Source organism: Vulpes vulpes, chromosome X, assembly GCF_048418805.1.
Source record: "Vulpes vulpes isolate BD-2025 chromosome X, VulVul3, whole genome shotgun sequence".
NCBI lineage: Eukaryota > Metazoa > Chordata > Mammalia > Carnivora > Canidae > Vulpes > Vulpes vulpes.
Window position 1 is genome coordinate 51,506,676 of NC_132796.1, and position 18,288 is coordinate 51,524,963.

General features: G+C 39.5%; 1 protein-coding gene and 1 long non-coding RNA gene across 8 annotated transcripts in view; one reads left to right on the forward strand and one right to left on the reverse strand.

The window, feature by feature from the left end:
* The window catches only part of EDA (ectodysplasin A), a 426,386-nt gene that overhangs the window by 154,824 nt on the left and 253,274 nt on the right, over positions 1–18,288 (forward strand). The window lies entirely within an intron of this gene.
* Positions 1,951–5,280, reverse strand: LOC140596067 (uncharacterized). Its single transcript, XR_011998099.1, has 3 exons — positions 5,039–5,280; positions 4,347–4,511; positions 1,951–4,043 (listed from the first exon to the last, which is right to left on the reverse strand). It is a non-coding gene; the product is annotated as an uncharacterized lncRNA (long non-coding RNA).

Below are 18,288 nucleotides of genomic sequence, written 5' to 3' on the forward strand. Positions count from 1 at the left end.
ATTTTCACCAGCAGTGCAAGAGGGTTCCCCTTTCTCCGCATCATCACCAATATTTGTTGTTTCCTGAATTGTTAAATTTAGCCATTCTCACTGCTGTAAAGTGGTATCTCATTGTAGTTTTGATTTGTATTTCCCTGATGACAAGGGATGTGGAACATTTTTTCCTGTGTTTGTTGGCCACATGTAGGTCTTCTTTGTAGAAATGCCTGTTCATGTCTTCTGTCCATTGCATGACTGGATTGTTTGTTTCTTGGGTGTTGAGTTTGGTAAGTTCTTTATAGATCTTGGAAGTAGTCCTTTATCTGATAATGTCATTTGCAAGTATCTTCTCCCATTCTGTAGGTTCTTTTTTAGTTTTGTTGACTGTTTGCTGTGCGGAAGATTTTTATCTTGATGAAGTCCCAATAGTTCATTTTTGCTTTTGTTTTCCTTGCTTTCATAGATATATCCTGCAAGAAGTTCCTGTGGCCAAGTTGAAAAAGGGTGTTGCCTGTGTTCTCCTCTAAGATTTTGATGGATTCTGGTCTCACTTTTAGATCTTTCATCCATTTTGAGTTTATCTTTGTGTATGGTGTAAGAGAATGGTCCAGTTTCATTCTACTGCATTTGGCTGCCCAATTTTCCCAACACCATTTATTGAAGAGATTGTCTTTTTCCATTGAATATTCTTTCCTGCTTTGTCAAAGTTGACTTGACCATAGAGTTGAGTGTCCATTTCTGGGTTCTCTATTCTGTTCTGTTGATCTATGTGTCTGTGTTTGTGCCAGTATGATACTGTCTTGATGATCATAGCTTTGTAATAGAGTATGATATCAGGCATTATGTCCCCAGCTTTGGTTTTCTTTTTCAATATTCCTTTGGCTATTTGGAGTCTTTTCTTGTTCCATATAAATCTTAGGATTATTTTTCCAACTCTGTGAAGAAAGTTCATGGCATTTGGATAGGGATTGCATTGAAAGTGTAAGTTGGTCTGGGTAGCATAGACATTTTCACAATATTTATTCTTACAATCCATGAGCATGGAATATTTTTCTGTTTCTTTCTGTCTTCCTTGATTTCATTCATAAGTGTTCTGTAGTTTTTAGTGTAGAGATTCTTTACATCTTTGGTTAGCTTTATTCCTGGCTATCATCTTGTTTTGGGTGCTGTTGTAAATAGGATCGATTCCCTAATTTCTCTTTCTTCAGTCTCAGTGTATACAAATGCAACTGATTTCTGTGCATTGATCTTATATCCTGCCATGTTGCTAAATTACTGTATGAGTTCTAGCAATTTGGGGGTGGAGTCACTTGGGTTTTCTATATACCGAATCATGTCATCTGCAAAGAGGGAGAGTTTGACTTCTTTGCCAATTTGAATGCCTTTTATTTCTTTTTGTTGTCTGATTGCTGAGGCTAGGACTTGTAGTACTATGTTGAATAAAAGTGGTGAAAGTGGATATCCCTGTCATTTTCCTGATCTTAGGGGAAAGGCTCCCAGTGTTTCTCCATTGAAAATGATATTTGCTGTGGGCTTTTCTTAGATCATAGATGGCTTTTATGATAGTCAGGTATGTTCCCTCTATCCCTACTCTTTGAAGAGGTTTGATCAGGAATGGATGCTATATTTTGTCAAATGCTTTCTCTCCATCTATTGAGAGAATCCTATAGTTCTTATCTTTTCTTTAATATGTGATCTATCATGTTGATTGATTTACAAATGTTGAACCACCATTGCATCCCAGGGGTAAATCTCACTGGGTCCTGGTGAATAATCCTCTTAATGTATTGTTGGATTCTATTGGCTGGTATCTTGGTGAGCATTTTTGTATCCATGTTCATCAGGGATATTGGTCTGTAATTCTCCTTTTTGGTGGGGTCTTTGTCTGATTTTGGGATTGTTGGACCCTGGCTCACGGGTGCCAACGTGTCCCGGTGGACGCCCCAGAGACTCAGACCCCAGACAGGCAGATGCAATTAGCAAGAGGGTTTATTGGACATTTGCGCAAACGGGCTCTCCGCCTCAGAGGAGGAAGAAAGCCCCGATTAGCAATTACAGGCATCTTTTAAAGGCAAAAAGACCGCTTAAAGGCAAAGAAACCGGGGGAGTAGCATAGCATCCAGGTTATTGATTTCTCAGAAGGTCAACATGAACCTGTTCAGGGACATTTCAGTCAGGGCTTGGGGGGGGAATGGTTTTCTTATCTCGGACAACCAGAATATTTTTTGCTGCTTAAATTCCAGGGAGGTGCAGGGATGGGCTGCCTCTGGATTAGGCCTGGTCCTACTCACGGGGGGGGGGGGGGGGGGGAGCGCGGTGGGGGGCTCTTCATTCCCTCCTCTTTGTTTGGGCTGATTTTAATCTTTAAATCTTAGGGAACATTTATTTCTTCAGTTTGGAGGGCCCGATATTGTTGAGTTAATACCAGAGCTTGGGTAATAGACAATCTTTCTCGGATGAACTGGAGCAGCCGGTTGAGGATGCAGGGGCCAAAAGTTAGCAGCAGGAGCAGGATAACTAGAGGGCCCATAATGGTAGAGATTAGGGTGGTCATCCAGGGAGACTGGTTAAACCAGCTTTCAAACCAGCCCTACTGGGCCTCCCGGTCCCTTTGTCTTTTATTTAACCTATCCCTGAGTTTGGCCATGGAGTCCCTGATGACTCCAGAATGGTCTGCATAGAAACAGCATTCTTCTCCTAGGGCCGCACACAGTCCTCCCTCTTTCAGGAATAGTAAATCCAAGCCTCTCCTGTTTTGAAGTACTACTTCTGAAAGTGAGGTGAGGGATTGTTCTAACTTAGAAATGGACTGCTCTAGTGCTCGTAGATCTTTATCTACAGCTGCTTGGAGTTCTAAATAACCTCGTGAGCCCTGGATCAGAGCAGCTGCGCCACTACCCACCCCAGTTGCGACCCCTAGTCCCAACATAACGGCTAGGGTTAGGGAGACAGGTTCGCGCCGAAAACGGGTGGGATGTTCATCATACTGATTTTCAGAGTTTCAGCAGGGTGATAGAATACCCTGGGCATAATCTGCACCATAACACAGAAGTCCATTAACACAGTCATTTAGGACCTGAGCAGATACACAGGGGGTGAGGCCTTTGTTGTATGCCCACTAGGTTCCCGGCTGGGGCACTAGGTAAGAGTCAGTCCCTAAAATCGGGGCGGTAGTATTGCAGAGTTCCTGGTAACCCCCGGTGAGTATACTTAGCCTTGACAGTGATGTAATCCCAGGAGGAGGGGACCTCCCATCCTGTGTCTCCCGTAGTCTCGCACCCCCAATTTTTACAATAGAAGTGTTCCCCCCCTCCACAGGTGGGATTTAGCCTGCGATCTCTGTGGTACTCGGGACAGACATAAAAGGAAAGAGTGCTTAGCATGGCCCTTCTGTCAGGCGTGCCACATTCTCCCCATGGGTCTAATCCCAGTCGCCCTGGGGGGCTTTCTCGGTTGGGGGCCCTAGAGGTGTTGAAGTATCCCTCTAGGTCCCATAGGCTGGGGGCCCCTATGGTTAGCTTACATAAGTCAGGATATGTTAGGCCAGGTTAGGCCACCAGGTTAGGCCACCAGGTTCCCACGGGAGCAGTCTTTAGTTGTGGACCAGACCTCGTCACCCCCAGACGTTAGTACCTGCCAGGTTAACCTTTTGGGGCATGAGGGTTACCTTTGGCGGGGGTGAAGAGCGCTAGGAGAGGTAGGAATATAACAACTGTCATTGAACAATTTTTTAAAGTCTTATCTTGAGCGGGTTTTGGGTGCGGTGGAGCTTCCATTGGAGTGGCTCGCCTGGTCCGTCCTGGCTGGCGTCAGCGGTGCTCGTTGATGGGGCGCGCTTGATGTGTTAGGCGTGGACCCAAGCAGCAATACCGTCTACTTTTAGGGCGGTTAGGGTGGTTAGTAGTACAGTGTATGGGCCCTTCCAGCGGGGCTCAAGGGTCCTGGTCTGATGTCTCCTGACCGATCTGGAATGGGTGTGGGTCAGTTGTGTCTCCGGGGCGGTAAACAGCTGCAAGGGGTTTCCAGATCTGGCGCTGGATAATCTGGAGCGCCTTTAGCCTGTCCTGTAAACCGGGAGTGTTAGCAAGAGGGTCAGTAGCAGAATCTAATAAGTCCGTTACTGGTAGGGGACCTCCATAGAGAATCTCATAAGGAGTTAGCCCATGGCACGCGGGAGTGTTCTGGACTCGGAACAGAACCATAGGGAGGAGTTGGACCCAGTCTCTAGTGCCAGTCTCCAATGTCAATTTGGTTAGGGTCTCTTTAATTGTTCTATTCATTCTTTCTACCTGTCCTGAGCTCTGGGGTCTGTATGCGCAATGTAATTTCCAATTTATCCCCAGTAATCTGGCCACCAACTGACTTACCTGGGAGACGAAGGCAGGGCCGTTGTCCCACCCTATTACCTTGGGCAGTCCAAACCAGGGGAAAATTTCTTCTAGGATTTTCTTGACAACCACCGTGGTGAGGAGAGTCTGCAGGAGCTGATCAGGGTGTCCATTGGGTCCTGGCTGAAAGACCACGGCCTTCACCTGCAAGATAATGTCAGTATTAAAAGTTCCATTCCTGGGCCACCCGACGTTGAACGTCGGCCATTCTGAGGAGCGGAAGGTGACCCATTTTCGTCTTCTGACTTCGACCAAAAGATTGTGTGCCCGGCCGGCGACCTCTTTCCAGTGATCTAGAGTGAGGCTTAAAGGGGTGGTTACAGTTTGCCCCATGGGTGTAGAAAAGAGGTGAGTGGTGAGGAGGAGGACAGGAAGAAAGACACAGAACAAACAGACGTACACGAATGACAGGACCGGCACAGCAGATTCAGATGGGAGCCGTCGCGAACAATGACCCACCCCGAAGAGGAGGGAGTGCCGGGGCTCCGTTCCTCTTCCAGACCACTCCGGAGTCCGACTCCAGAGGGGGACCAGGGGTCTCAGGGCACATCTGCCTCCCCCGCTGGTCCAAATACAGAATACAGAGTACAGCGTCCTGCAGGCACAATACAGACCCGGCCAGTCAGACAGACGGTCGAGACAGATATGACATTTAGCGAGCTCGGTCTTACCTCCTACCGGTCTTAGGATTGAGCCTGGGGCGTCTCGGATCCCGGACGAGCCCCCAAATGTTGGACCCTGGCTCACGGGTGCCAACGTGTCCCGGTGGACGCCCCAGAGCCTCAGACCCCAGACAGGCAGATGCAATTAGCAAGAGGGTTTATTGAACGTTTGCGCAAACGGGCTCTCCGCCTCAGAGGTGGCAGAGAGCCCCGATTAGCAATTACAGGCATCTTTTAAAGGGAAAAAGACCGCTTAAAGGCAAAGAAACCGGGGGAGTAGCATAGCATCCAGGTTATTGATTTCTCAGAAGGTCAACATGAACCTGTTCAGGGACATTTCAGTCGGGGCGTGGGGGGGAATGGTTTTCTTATCTCGGACAACCAGAATATTTTTTGTTGCTTAAATTCCAGGGAGGTGCAGGGATGGGCTGCCTCTGGATTAGGCCTGGTCCTACCCAGGGGGGGGGGGGGGGGGAGGTTTCTTCAGGATAAAGGTAATGTGGCCTCATAGAACAAGTTTTGAAGTATTCCTTCCATTTCTATCCTTTGAAACAACTTTAGTACAATAGGTATTATTTCTTATTTAAATGTTTGGTAGAATTCACCTGGAGGTCATCTGGCCCTGGACTTTTCTTTCTTGGGAGGTTTTTGATGACTTCTTCAATTTCCTTGCTGGTTATTGGCCTGTTGAGGTTTTCTATTTCTTCCTGTTTCAGTTTTGGTAATGTAGTTTGCAAAGAATACTTCCATTTCTTCCAGTTTGTCTAATTTGTTGGCATGTAGTTGCTCATAACACGTTTTTAAAATCATTTTTATTTCCTTGGTATTGGTTGTGATCTCACCTCTTTTATTCATGATTTTATTGAGTCTTTTTTCTTTTCTTTTTAATAAGTCTGGCTAGAGGTTAATCTATCTTATCATTTCTTTCAAAGAACCAGCTCCTGGTTTCACTGATCTGTTTTATAGTTCTTCTGGTCTTTATTTTAGAGTTCTGTTCTAATCTTTATTATCTCTCTTTTTCTTCCTGGTTTAGGCTTAATTGCTATTCTTTTTCCAGTTCCTTTATGTGTTAGGTTATCTTGTGTATTTGAGATTTTTTACAATTTTTTGAGGGAGGCTAGTATTGAGAAGTGTTTCCATCTTATGACTGTCTTTGCTGTATCCCAAAGATTTTGAATAGTTATGTTTTCATGTTTGTTAGTATCCATGAATCTTTTTAATTCTTCTCTAATTTCCGAATTGACCAATTCATCTTGGAGCTTTAACCTCCAAATGTTTGAGTTCCTTCCACATTTCTTCTCATGATTGAATGCATTGGTGTCTTAAAATATGCAGGGTATAATCCCAATCTTTTGGTACCTCTCAACTGAGGTTGATGTCTGATTTGTGACCCAGTATGTGGTCAATCATGGAGAAAATCCCATATGCTTGAGAAGAATGTGTACTCTGTTGTATTAGGAAGGAATATTCTGTATATATCTGTGAAATCCATTTATTCCAGTGTGGCATTCAAGGCCCCTGTTTCTTTGGTGATCTTCTGGTTAGAAGATGCATCATTGCGGCAGCCTGGGTGGCTCAGTGGTTTAGCGCCGCCTTTAGCCCAGGGCCTGATCCTGGAGACCCGGGATCGAGTCCCATGTCGGGCTCCCTGCATAGAGCCTGCTTCTCCCTCTGCCTGTGTCTGTGCCTCTATCTCTCTGTGTGTGTGTCTCATGAATGAATGAATGAATAAATAAATAAATAAATCTTTTAAAATAAAATACAAGATGTGTCCTTGCTTATCTATGTATCTCTTTACTTTGGTTATTAAATTGATATGATTGGCTGCTGCAACATTAGGGGCATAAATATTCATAATCATTAGGTCTTCTTGTTGGAATGACCCTTTAAGTATAATAGTTTTCCTCTTACTCTCTTATTACAGTTTTTGACTTAAAATCAAATTTTTCTGAAATGAGTTTTGCTACCCCAGCTTTCTTTTGAGGACCATTTGCATGGTATATGTTTCTCCATCCCCTCATTTTCTGTCTGAAGGTGTTCTTAGGTCTAAAATGAGTCTCTTTTTTGACAGCATATAGATGGGTTTTGCTTTTCTACCCAGTTTGTTACCCCATGTCTTTTGAATGGATCATTTATCCCATTTCTGCTCAGAGTAATTATTGAAAGATATGAATTTAGTGTCCTAATATTACCTATATAGCCCCTGTTTCTGCAGATGTTTCTCTGTGCTCCCTCTTCGTTTACAGTTTCCCCCTTAATATATTTTGTAGAGCTGTTTTGGTGGCCACATATTCTTTCAATTTCCATCTATCCTAAAAGCTCTTTATCCCTGCTTCTATTCTGAATGACAGCATTGCTGTATAAAGTATTCTTGGCTCCATGTATTTCTTGTTTAGTACCCTGAATATATGATTCCTACCCTTTTTGACCTGCCAGGTCTCTGTGGGTAGGTCTGATGTTAATCTGATCCTTCTCCCCATATAATTTGGGGATCTCTTTATCTCTAGCTGCTTTTAGGATTTTGTCTTTATCTCTGAAATTTGCAAGCTTCACTATTATATGTTGGGATGTCAATCAGTTTTTGTAGATTTTGAGGGTGTCCTCTCTCTCTCTTGGACATGCATGCCTGTTTCCTTCCCCAGATTAGGGAAGTTCTCAGCTTTGATTTGTACAAACATACTTTCTGGTCCTCTCTCTCTCTCTCCACATCCTCTGGATTCCCAATAATATGAATATTATTCTTTCTCAAACTGTCACTTAATTCCCAGAGTCTCTCCGCATGGGCTCTCAGTTGTTTTTGTCTCTATTCCTCAGTTTCCTTTCTATCAACTTGGTTTCTGTGCCACACATTCTCTCTTCTGCCTCATTAACCCTAAGTGTTACAGCTTCCAGTTTAGACTGCATCTCAGTTAACATATTTTTAATTTTGGCCTGACTAGATCTCATTTCTGCAGTAAGAGAATCTGTAGAGTCTTTTTGCTTTTTTCAAGAGCCACCAGTAATTTGATAATTGTACTCCTGAATTGTATCTCTGACATCTTACTTAAATCCATATCCATTAGATCTGTGGTAGAGAGTATTACTTCTTTTCTTTCTTTTTTGGTTAGTTCTTCCTTTTAGTAATTTTAGCCAGTGAAGAATGACTGTCAAAATATCAACTGCAACCTAAGTAAAATACAACCTAGACAATTCCGAATTCGTTAGGGACCAGAAAATAAAAGAAAAAAGAAAAAAAAAGACGATGAAAATGAAGAACAAATTTTAAAAAATAGTAAAAATTCAATAAAAGATGGGCAGAGGAAGTGGTGGGGGAAAGCATATATAATCTCACACAGTGTACCAAGATGGTGATCCTCTTGGTTCTGAGTATATTTTGGTCTGCATGTTAGAGGATGCTAAATTCCAAATTTACATAAATAAGCAAAACTTATATAGAGAAACAACAGCAACAAGAAAAACAAAAGCAAGAAGTGAAAAGAGGGGCACAGAATGGGAAGGAAGAGGGAATATAATCTCACAGAGCGGGCCAACACATGTTCCACTTGGTTTTGAGTGTATTTTCTTCCATATGTTAGAAGATACTAAATTCCAAAATTGTAAAACAAAGGAAAACTAAACCAAAAAAAACCCCAACAAATCCCCAAAACTTATATATCTACAAAAATCAAATTGAGTATGCTGAAACAAAGCCAAAAATGAAGAATGTGTCTCTGACATTCAATTGTAAAAATATGAAAGTCAAAAAGAAAAAAACACTTAAAAACAAAGAGTTGATAAAATGTAAAGGCAGGAAAAAAGAAAGAATATTGGAAATTTTTATACTGAATGATAAACGAATCATAAGAAAAAAAGCCTCAAGTTCTATATACTATTTTCGCTCAGTCCTTAAGCTTTCTAGTGCTGCTTTGTCAGTAAACTTGCTCTTCTCTTGTTCTTCCAGCTTGTTTGGGGGGGAGGGGGGTACTGTGGTGATCCTCAGGTGTCTGTGCCTTGGCAGAGATGCCCCGCCCTTGCCAGGTGGTGGGGCTCAGTGTGAGCTGTTTGCCCTGTGAGATCTTTGTTCCCTAGAGGCTGGGCCTCTTCAGGGTGAAAGGAGAAAAAAAATGGCAGCAGGCAGATCTCCATCCCTGGAGCCAAGATCTCCCATTGTCTAAGTCTCTGAGTGGGCACTTGCTCAGATCTTCTTGGAGGCAGACCTGAGGGCACCGATTCCTATAATTTGAAGGGCATCAGGCATCTTGAGAGCTAGTGCTGTCTTGTGCTTCCTGGCTCCAACTCTCACAGATGCTCAAGGAGGGTTGCTGTATTCCATTCCTTTACTGGGACCTACAACAGCAGTAGTCCATCTATCTAATTGCAGTTTGCAGTTTATGGCACAAGTTCAGCTTTCTCTGGGGCACCCCTATTCTTTTTGTGTCTCTGGGAATATTGAGACTTCACCTCCCTTCCTGCGATTCTGCCCTTTTTCAGCACTGAGCAGTTTTCAGACAGGGAGGACTCTCTCAGGAGCAGATTTCTAAAGGTTCCAATTGTGTGCTTTATTCCTTTCCAGCAGCCTGTGTACAGAGGTTCCCTCTTGTTGCTCTTTATCTTCCAATGATAATATTCCCTCCTTTTCTCTTCTCCACACTCCTACTTTGTAAGAAGTGATCACTTTTCTATCTGTATCATTCCAGCTGTTCTTTCATCTCAGGTTGAATTCATAGGTGTTTAGGATGGATTGAACATTACCTAGCTAAATGTGGGCTACCAGATGAAATGAGGACCCCTACTCTTTCACCATCTTGTCTCCTCTCCTGAAGATTTGCTTTTATCATTTTTTTAATCTCTGATAATTTTGTCTCCTAAAATTTTTTTTAAAAATTAGTTAATATACAATGTTATATTTTTTTAAAGTGTACAGCATAGTCATTATTTTACATGTTACATTCATAGTCTGTATTAATGTAAGTTTGTATAAGGCTGAAGTTAAGTTCAAGACTGATACTTTCTAAATCTGTGGATGTTCAGTCGACCCAGCATCATTTGTTGAAAGACAGTATACTTGCCCCATTAGACTGCTTTGCTTCTCTATCAAATATCAGTTGTGCCATAACAATTAATAAAATATTTATACATTTATACATAAATTTGCTCTAATCTTGGAAACATGCTAAGTGAAAGAAGCTAGATGCAAATGGCCACATATAGTATCCAATTTATGTGAATTCTCATAGTATTCAGTTTGTGTGAAATGTCCAGAATATGAAAATCCATAAAGACAGAAAATAGATGAGCAGTTGCAGTGGCTAAGGTGCTAAAAGAGTGAGAAGTGACTATAATAGGGCATAAGATTTCTTTTTGGAGTAATAAACATGTTCTAAATTTAGATGCTGGTGATGGGTGCACAACTATGTGAATATAGTAACTACCACTGACTTATATAACTAAAAGGTGAATTTTCTGGTGTGTGAATTATATCTCAATAAAGGTGTCATAAAAATAATTAGGCTTTTTTTTTGTAATTCTATATGGGGTTCTTTATTCTCTTGTATTGATCTGTGCATGTATTGCTCTGCCAGTGTCACACTGTATGATGTTAGCTGTAGGTATTTTGTAGATGTTCTTTATCAAGTTGAGGAACTTCCTCTGTATTCCTAATTGCTGAATTTTTCATATTTATCTATTGATATTGTGGATTATGATATTAATAATACAAACAATCATATTAATTGATTTTCATATGTTGAACCAGCCTTGCACAAATGGAATAAGACCTACTTGGTCATGGTGTATAATTTATTTTATACTATGTTAGTTTCATTTTGCTAATATCTTTATTGAGGTAAACTTAATATAATATAAAATTCACTATTATAGGTATACTAAGGTGTACAATTCAGTGGTTTTTAGTACTTTCACAATGTTGTGCATATATCACTACTATCTAATTCCAGAACAGTTTTATCCCCCCCTCAAATAAACATGGTAGACATTAGTCATTTCCCATTTTCCCCATCCTTAGGCAACCACTAATGCACTTTCTATATCTATAAATTTGTTTTATAGATGTTTCATATAAACAGAACCATGTAATGTCTTTTGTGATGGTTTCTTTCACTTAGCATAATGTTTTCAAGGTTCATCCATTTTTTAGGATGTATTAGAATTCCTTTTTTTTTTTTTTTTTTTGTATTAGAATTTCATTTCTTTATAAGACTGAGTTGTATTCCATTATTTCAAAATTCCACATTTTGGGATGCCTGGGTGGCTCAGTCAGTTAAGTGAATGACTTGATTTTTGACTCAGTTTATGATCTCAGGGTCCTGGGATCAAGCCCCACATGGACTCTGCACTCAGAGGGATTTCTGCTTGAGATTGTCTTCTCCCTCTGCCCATCCCCCTATTCACTCATGTGCTCTATCTCAGATAAATATAATATATCGTTTTTTAAATGTCACATTTTATTTGTCCTTTTATTTATTCATGGACATTTAGGTTGTTTCCACCATTTGGCATATTTGAATAATAATACAGCTATAAACATTCACATACAAGTGTCTATTTGAATCCCTACTTTAATTTCTTTGGGTTATATATCTAGGAGTCACACTGCTGAATCATATGGTAATTTTGTGTTTAACTTGTTGAGAAACTGCCAGACTTTTCCACACTGACTATACCATGTTATATTCCTACCATGAATGCACAGTGTTTCCAATTTCTCCATATCTTCATCAAAACTTACTGTTTTTTTTTATTTAAATTTTAGTAATCATACAGCACAATATTGGTTTCTGCAGTAGAATTCAGTGATTCATCACTTACATACAACCCCAGTACTTGTAAGAGCAACTGCCCTCTTTAATACCCCTCACCCACCTATCTCAACCCCCACATACCTCCCTCCATCAACCCTTAGTAACTCCTTCATTAGCTGTCTTTTATCATTTGTTTCCCTCTCCTTTTTTTCCTTTTCCCCTTTCTCTTTGTTCATCTGTTTTCTGTCTTAAATTTCACATATCAGTGAGATCATATGGGATTTTCTTTCTCTGACTTGTTTCATTTAGCATAATGCACTATAATTCCATCTATGTCTTTGCGAATGGCAAGATTTCATTTTTTGATGGTTAATATTCCATTGTGTGTGTGTACATACACCACATCTTTTTCATGCATTCATCAGTCAGTGGCCATTGGGGCTCTCCCCCACAATTTGGCTATTGTTGATCATGCTGCCATAAATATTGGGGGAGAATGCACTCCTTTGAATCTGTATTTTTGTATCCTTTGGGTAAATACCTAGTAGTGCAGTTGCTGGACCATAGGGTAGTTTTATTTTTTTAAACTTTTTGAGAAACCTCCATACTGTTATTCAGAGTTGCTATACCAGTTTACATTCCCACCAGTAGTATAAGAGGGTTCCCCTTTCTCCACATCCTCACCAACAACACTTATTGTTTCTTGTGTTCTCAATTTTAGCCATATGGACTGGTCTGATTTGGTATCTCCTTGTGGTTTTGATTTGCATTTCCCTGATAATGAGTTATGTTGAGCATCTTTTCATGTGTCTGTTAGCTATCTGGATGTCTTCTTTGGAAGTGTCTATTCATGTCTTCCCATTTTCTTAACTGGATTATTCTTTGGATGTTGAGTTTGATAAGTTCTTTATAAATTTGGGATACTAACCCTTTATCAGATACGTCATTTGCAAATAACTTGTTCCATTCAACAGACTGTCTTTTAGTTTTGTTGATTGCTTCCTTGACAGTACAGATTTTTATCTTGATGAAGTCCCAATAGTTCATTTTTGGTCCAGAGATATGTCTGTTAAGAAGTTGCTACACCTGAGGTCAAAGAGATTTCTGCCAGTATTCTCCTCTAGGATTTTGATCATTTCCTGCCTCACATTTAGGCCTTTCATCCATTTTGAATTAATTTTTGTGTATAACATAAGAAAGTAGTCCAGGTTCATTCTTCTGCATGTTGTGTCCAGTTTTCCCAACACCATACTAATGTTGAACAGCTTCATGTATTTATTGACTATATGTCTTTGGAGAAATATCTGTCTAAGTCTTTTGCTGGTTTTTAATTGAATTGTTTGGTTTTGATGTGTTGAGTTGTAGTAATTCTTTATATATGTTCAATATAATTTTCTGGGTGCTAGATATTTTTGTATTCCATTATATATTCTTTATGTTCTGGGCTACAGTTAAATTTCTAGGAAATTGATCCTTTTAAGTACTGCTTTTTAAGATTATTTAGATGTGCACAGACTGAGCTCAATCTGGAACTACTTATTCACTACTCTTTAGGCAATGCCATATTGGTTATTCTATTCAGTGCCTTATAAATTATGACTTTTTCCATCCTAACTGGCATAAGCAGGCATTATTCCTGGGCTCTGTGTGATCACTAGGTGCTATTTTCTCTAATCCTTTCGGATGTTTTTCACCCTGGTCTTGGGTAGTTTTCTCACATTCATGCACTTGCAGTGGTATCTATTAGACACTCAAGTGAGAACCTTTAAAATCTCCAGAATATTCTCCCTGTGCTGCTCTTTCTTCTTTCTGGTACTCCATCCTCCATCCTATGAATAAGAGCAAAATACCCTTTGCCTTCTCATATTCTCAGTTCTGTCTCCTCAATTTCAGTCTTCCATCCTGTAGCTGGGTTCTTCCTACACTGCAGTCTGGAAACTCTCATAGCACTAAGCTGGGGAAATCAGTGGGCTTACTTCATTTGTTTCCAGTCTCACCAGGACTATTCTCTTTTATTGTCTGATGCCCACAGTCTTGAAATCCTTAGTTTTATAAATATTGTCTTTTTAAAAATCTTTATTGGGATCCCTGGGTGGCTCAGCGGTTTAGCGCCTACCTTTGGCCCAGGGCATGATCCTGGAATCCCGGGATTGAGTCCCGCATTGGGCTCCCTGCCTTGAGCCTACTTCTCCCTCTGCCTGTGTCTTTCCCTCTCTCTCTGTGTGTGTCTCTCATGAATAAATAAATAAAATCTTTTTAAAAATCTTTATTACTTTGCTTTGGTTATTACTTTTACTCCATCTTGACCAGAAGTGAAGCTGTCATTTTGCTTTAAATTCTAAATATTTACTGGTATCTCAGAGAAATCTCTGACTCCAGTAGACCTTCCTAAACTTGCACAGCCTCAACTTCTTTAGACATGTTATATTTGAAAGAAAATCCTGCAGGTATAATAGGGAAATGAACCTAATCATCTCAATTGTTCTCTCCGTTTTCCAACTCTGCTTACTCAGTTAACTGGAAACCTCTGTCTCCTTGCAAGGTACCCTTTCAAATTATTATTTTTCATTGAATAATACTTATTATTATATATTGAACAGAAGTATGTGGAATGTATTGTAAAAAGGCATGATTGATCCTGCTGTTCCCAACCTCCCATGCTTTTTTTTTTCCTCCCATGCTTTAAATAAATTTCATGCCTCCTAGCTCTCCCAGCAAAATACGGCTCCATTATTTGTCAACTTAAACCTTTAAAATACATGATTTATATTTATAATTTGAACCATCTTTTGAGAGTCTCTTAAGTTTATTGTTCACTGCAGGATGTATTCCTTCTGATTTTCTTAGTGTCTCCTAAATTTAAGCCTCTAAAATTTCAAACAGAACTCTATTCTTATAGTATTTTTGACAGACATGTTTGAGTTCATCTCCCGCGTGCTGTTTATGTTATGGTTTATGATAATATCTCATTTTGGTCATTATCTTTTAAAACTGAAGAGACCTCATTCATCTTTTTAATCTTTTATTACCAAATAGTAACCTTCCTTCCTGTCTGCACACTAATCCCTTCAATTTTTTCTCCCATTTCTATTCTATATTAAGATATACCTCCCAGAACCACATTATAATATTCTATAGTATATCTAAAATATTTATATCATAGGATGACAGAGAAGAATAATATCCCACTTTTTCCCTTTCTTGAAAATTCCCATTATTAAAAAAAAAGTTTTAATGTTTATTAGACATAACATAGATTTGATATCTTCTGAAAATATTCTCACATTACTTTTTTGGCTCATATGAGTAACTCAAAGCAATCATATTATAAATTATTTATATTAATACTTACCAGGTTCATTTCATTATCTATGTAAAACTCATCTAATTGGTAGAATTTATTATATATGCTCAATTTTTATCTTTTGGAATAAAGTGAATAAATTAGGGTAACATTGCTTCAATGAACACCAAACTGAAATAAGGAGATTATAGATGATAAGTACATACCGTATCTGTCTCAGGACCTATTATATTTCTTTATTTTGGTTTCAGTGCTTAGTATGGAGAAACTCTTAACCGATACAGATAAATAACTAAATGCCAACAAATTTTAATAGCTCATCTTACAATCAAAGTTTATTACTTAGTTAACTAATCATGAAGCCTAAAAAGAGAGTACTAGGAACCATTTGCTTTGGAGTTGAATCATTAACTATCTGACTAGTGCTCATATTCTCTATCAAAATTGTAAGAGAAAAAAAAACAAAAACAAAAATGTAAGATAAACATCCAAAGCTCACAAATAAGTACATTAATGATAATGCAGTGTATTAGCATCTTTACTTGTTATTTCACAACTGATTCTTATAATGTGAGAAAGGCATATATATGTTGGATAGATGTACACAAGCTCAATTTGATGCCAGACAAGTCTTAGGCACATATACCATAGTACTGTACTTGCTTTAAACTTTATATGAGCAGAAATGCATTGTCCTGAATAGGAGGGAAACTGAACTCTGGAATTAAACCTACTCAGAAGAATTTAAATAACTGTACAGAAATGGCAGGACAAGATTTATTCTGAAGTTTGAACAAACAAGTTAATAACTAGGTGGTCCACAACATTATATATTTGGTATGAAACCTAATCAGGTATTTCTGTTGATAGTTCATGATTTTTATTATAGATTTTAAAGTAGATAAAAATACTTTAAAATGATTTTCAATTAAAGTATTGGTAGAATCCCTGGAGCACCTCTGAATCCTAGAGTTTTGGTGAATAGTTTTAAAACCAGTCAACTCTGGTTTCTCTTCAGATCGAATAAATCTTTCGCCTTTTAAAACCAGTCAAAATATAAATATTTATTATCCTTTGTCTAACTTATTTTTATTGTTATTCTCAATAAGTTCAAATGTTTCTAATCAGGGATTATTTTTCTATACAAAAACTGTGAGCCTTTTCTCCAATAGCTTATGGCAGTGGTTTCTTTTATTCTATTTTTTTAAGGCAAGTTTTATAAACTTGCCCAATACGGAGGTTAAACTTGCTAGTTTATGCTTCTGTAGAGATCTCTAATGAATGTTGGGGATGGGTGGGTAGGTATTTTGTCGATAGTTCCTCAGTCATTTGGTGTGATGTCCATAAACCGTAGCAAGGTGTACTTTTTTTTATAAGTGGTAATTTTGGTTTCTCTCCTGTGTTTCTTTAAAAATCTTGCATGAATGAGACCTCAATTATTTAAATTATGTGTAGTTTGTTGTTTTGAGGTTAGGAATTACCATTAGTGAATTTAGTACATCTAACCTGTGTGTTTCATGAGCCAATTTGGGAATAAAAGACTATCTAATATTCTCTAAGTAATGACTCAGAGAATTTTTGTTTAATCTTTCTGATAGTCCTTTTTTATCTCAGACTATCCTTTTCACTGTGATCTTCAAGTGGACCCATTTTTTTCTTGTATGTCATTTGGTAGGACCACAGCCATGTATCAAGATACACTACATTATTTTACCTGTAGCTGTAAGTGGAGAAAGAGAAGTTTTGTGAAACTACCCCCAAATTAAGCACAAGCCACTTCCATACAGCATAGTTTTGCACCATTCAGCATACTCACACAGCTACCTAAAGGAAGGAGCACAGCACTCACACTGGCTGATTAACTTACTTACACCAAGTCCAACCCCCCCGCCCCCGCAGTCCTGTGGAATTTGTCCTTCTCCATCAAGCTTGCATTAGTCCCAGCACAACATAACCCTTCCACAGAGGACTACCATAAACCCCTGCCCATACCACCTCTCCAAAGCTTGGAATTTTAAAGGTCAGTAGCCTTGACTGGGATAGAGCCAGATGGGAACTGTGTTACTTCTGAAGAGAAGTCAGGCAGAAAAGAAAAAAGAAGGGAGAATTGAAACAGTGGTCTGAAAAATGTCTGGGCCACATAGAGGGGAGATTATTCCCTATTCTAGAGCATTTCCTTGAAAGACAGCACTCACAGAGATACCTATCCAGAAACAAAGGAGCTGATAGTGCCACTTTTCTTTCCTGCCCCTCAACAGAAACACAGTGCCACCTGAGGGAAGCAGCTTTGCCCAGACACAGGCTACCTAACTTGCTTACACCAAGCCCTAACACTATGTGCTCTGGCAGCACTACCCTTCTATGTCCAGTTTGCCTCAGTCCCAATGTGGTAGGCTCCTTTCCCAGAAGACCAGCACAAAATTCTGCCCTGCTCACACCAACATTCCTAATCAGAGAGTTATGCAGGGCCTCAGTTCTGATAGAATTGCTGTCATGTCTCATTTCACAAGCACACCAGAACACACCTAGTTAAAACTAACCAAATTCAGACCAGGGACCAAAAGCTGCCCACAGCAGACAAGGAGTGCCCCTGCAGGTGACTGGCCTGAGGGAGTGAGCAGCCAAAACACAATACCAGAGCTCACACAGCGTACATCAGAGACACAACCTGAAGTGCCAGACCCTGGGCACTATAGGACCCCTTCTTCCTAAAGCCATTATTTTTAGGAACAGGTCACTTAAGCAGCTTTCCTAACACAGAGAAGAAAGCAGAGACTTAGACGAAATGCCAAAGTAGAGAAACTTAATCCTGAATGAAAGAACAAGATAAGACCACAGCCATATATCTAAGTGAAACAAATATCAGTAACATGTATGATGGAGCATTTAAAGCAACAATCATAAGGATACTCACTGGGCTTGAGAAAAGAAGACATCAGTGAGACCCTTCCCACAGTGATAAAAGAGTTCAATAAGAATCAGGTTGAAGAATATAATAAATGAGATTGGAAACAGGCTGAGGCAATGAACAGCAGATTAAAAGAAGCAGAGGAACAGATCAGTGACATAGAAGACAAAATTATAGAAACTAATGAAGCCTGACAAAAGAGAAAAGAATTATGGAACATGACAATAGACTTAGGAACTCAGTGGCTCCATGAATAATAATAACATTCATATTATAGGAGTCACAGAAACAGAGAGAGAAAAGGGAG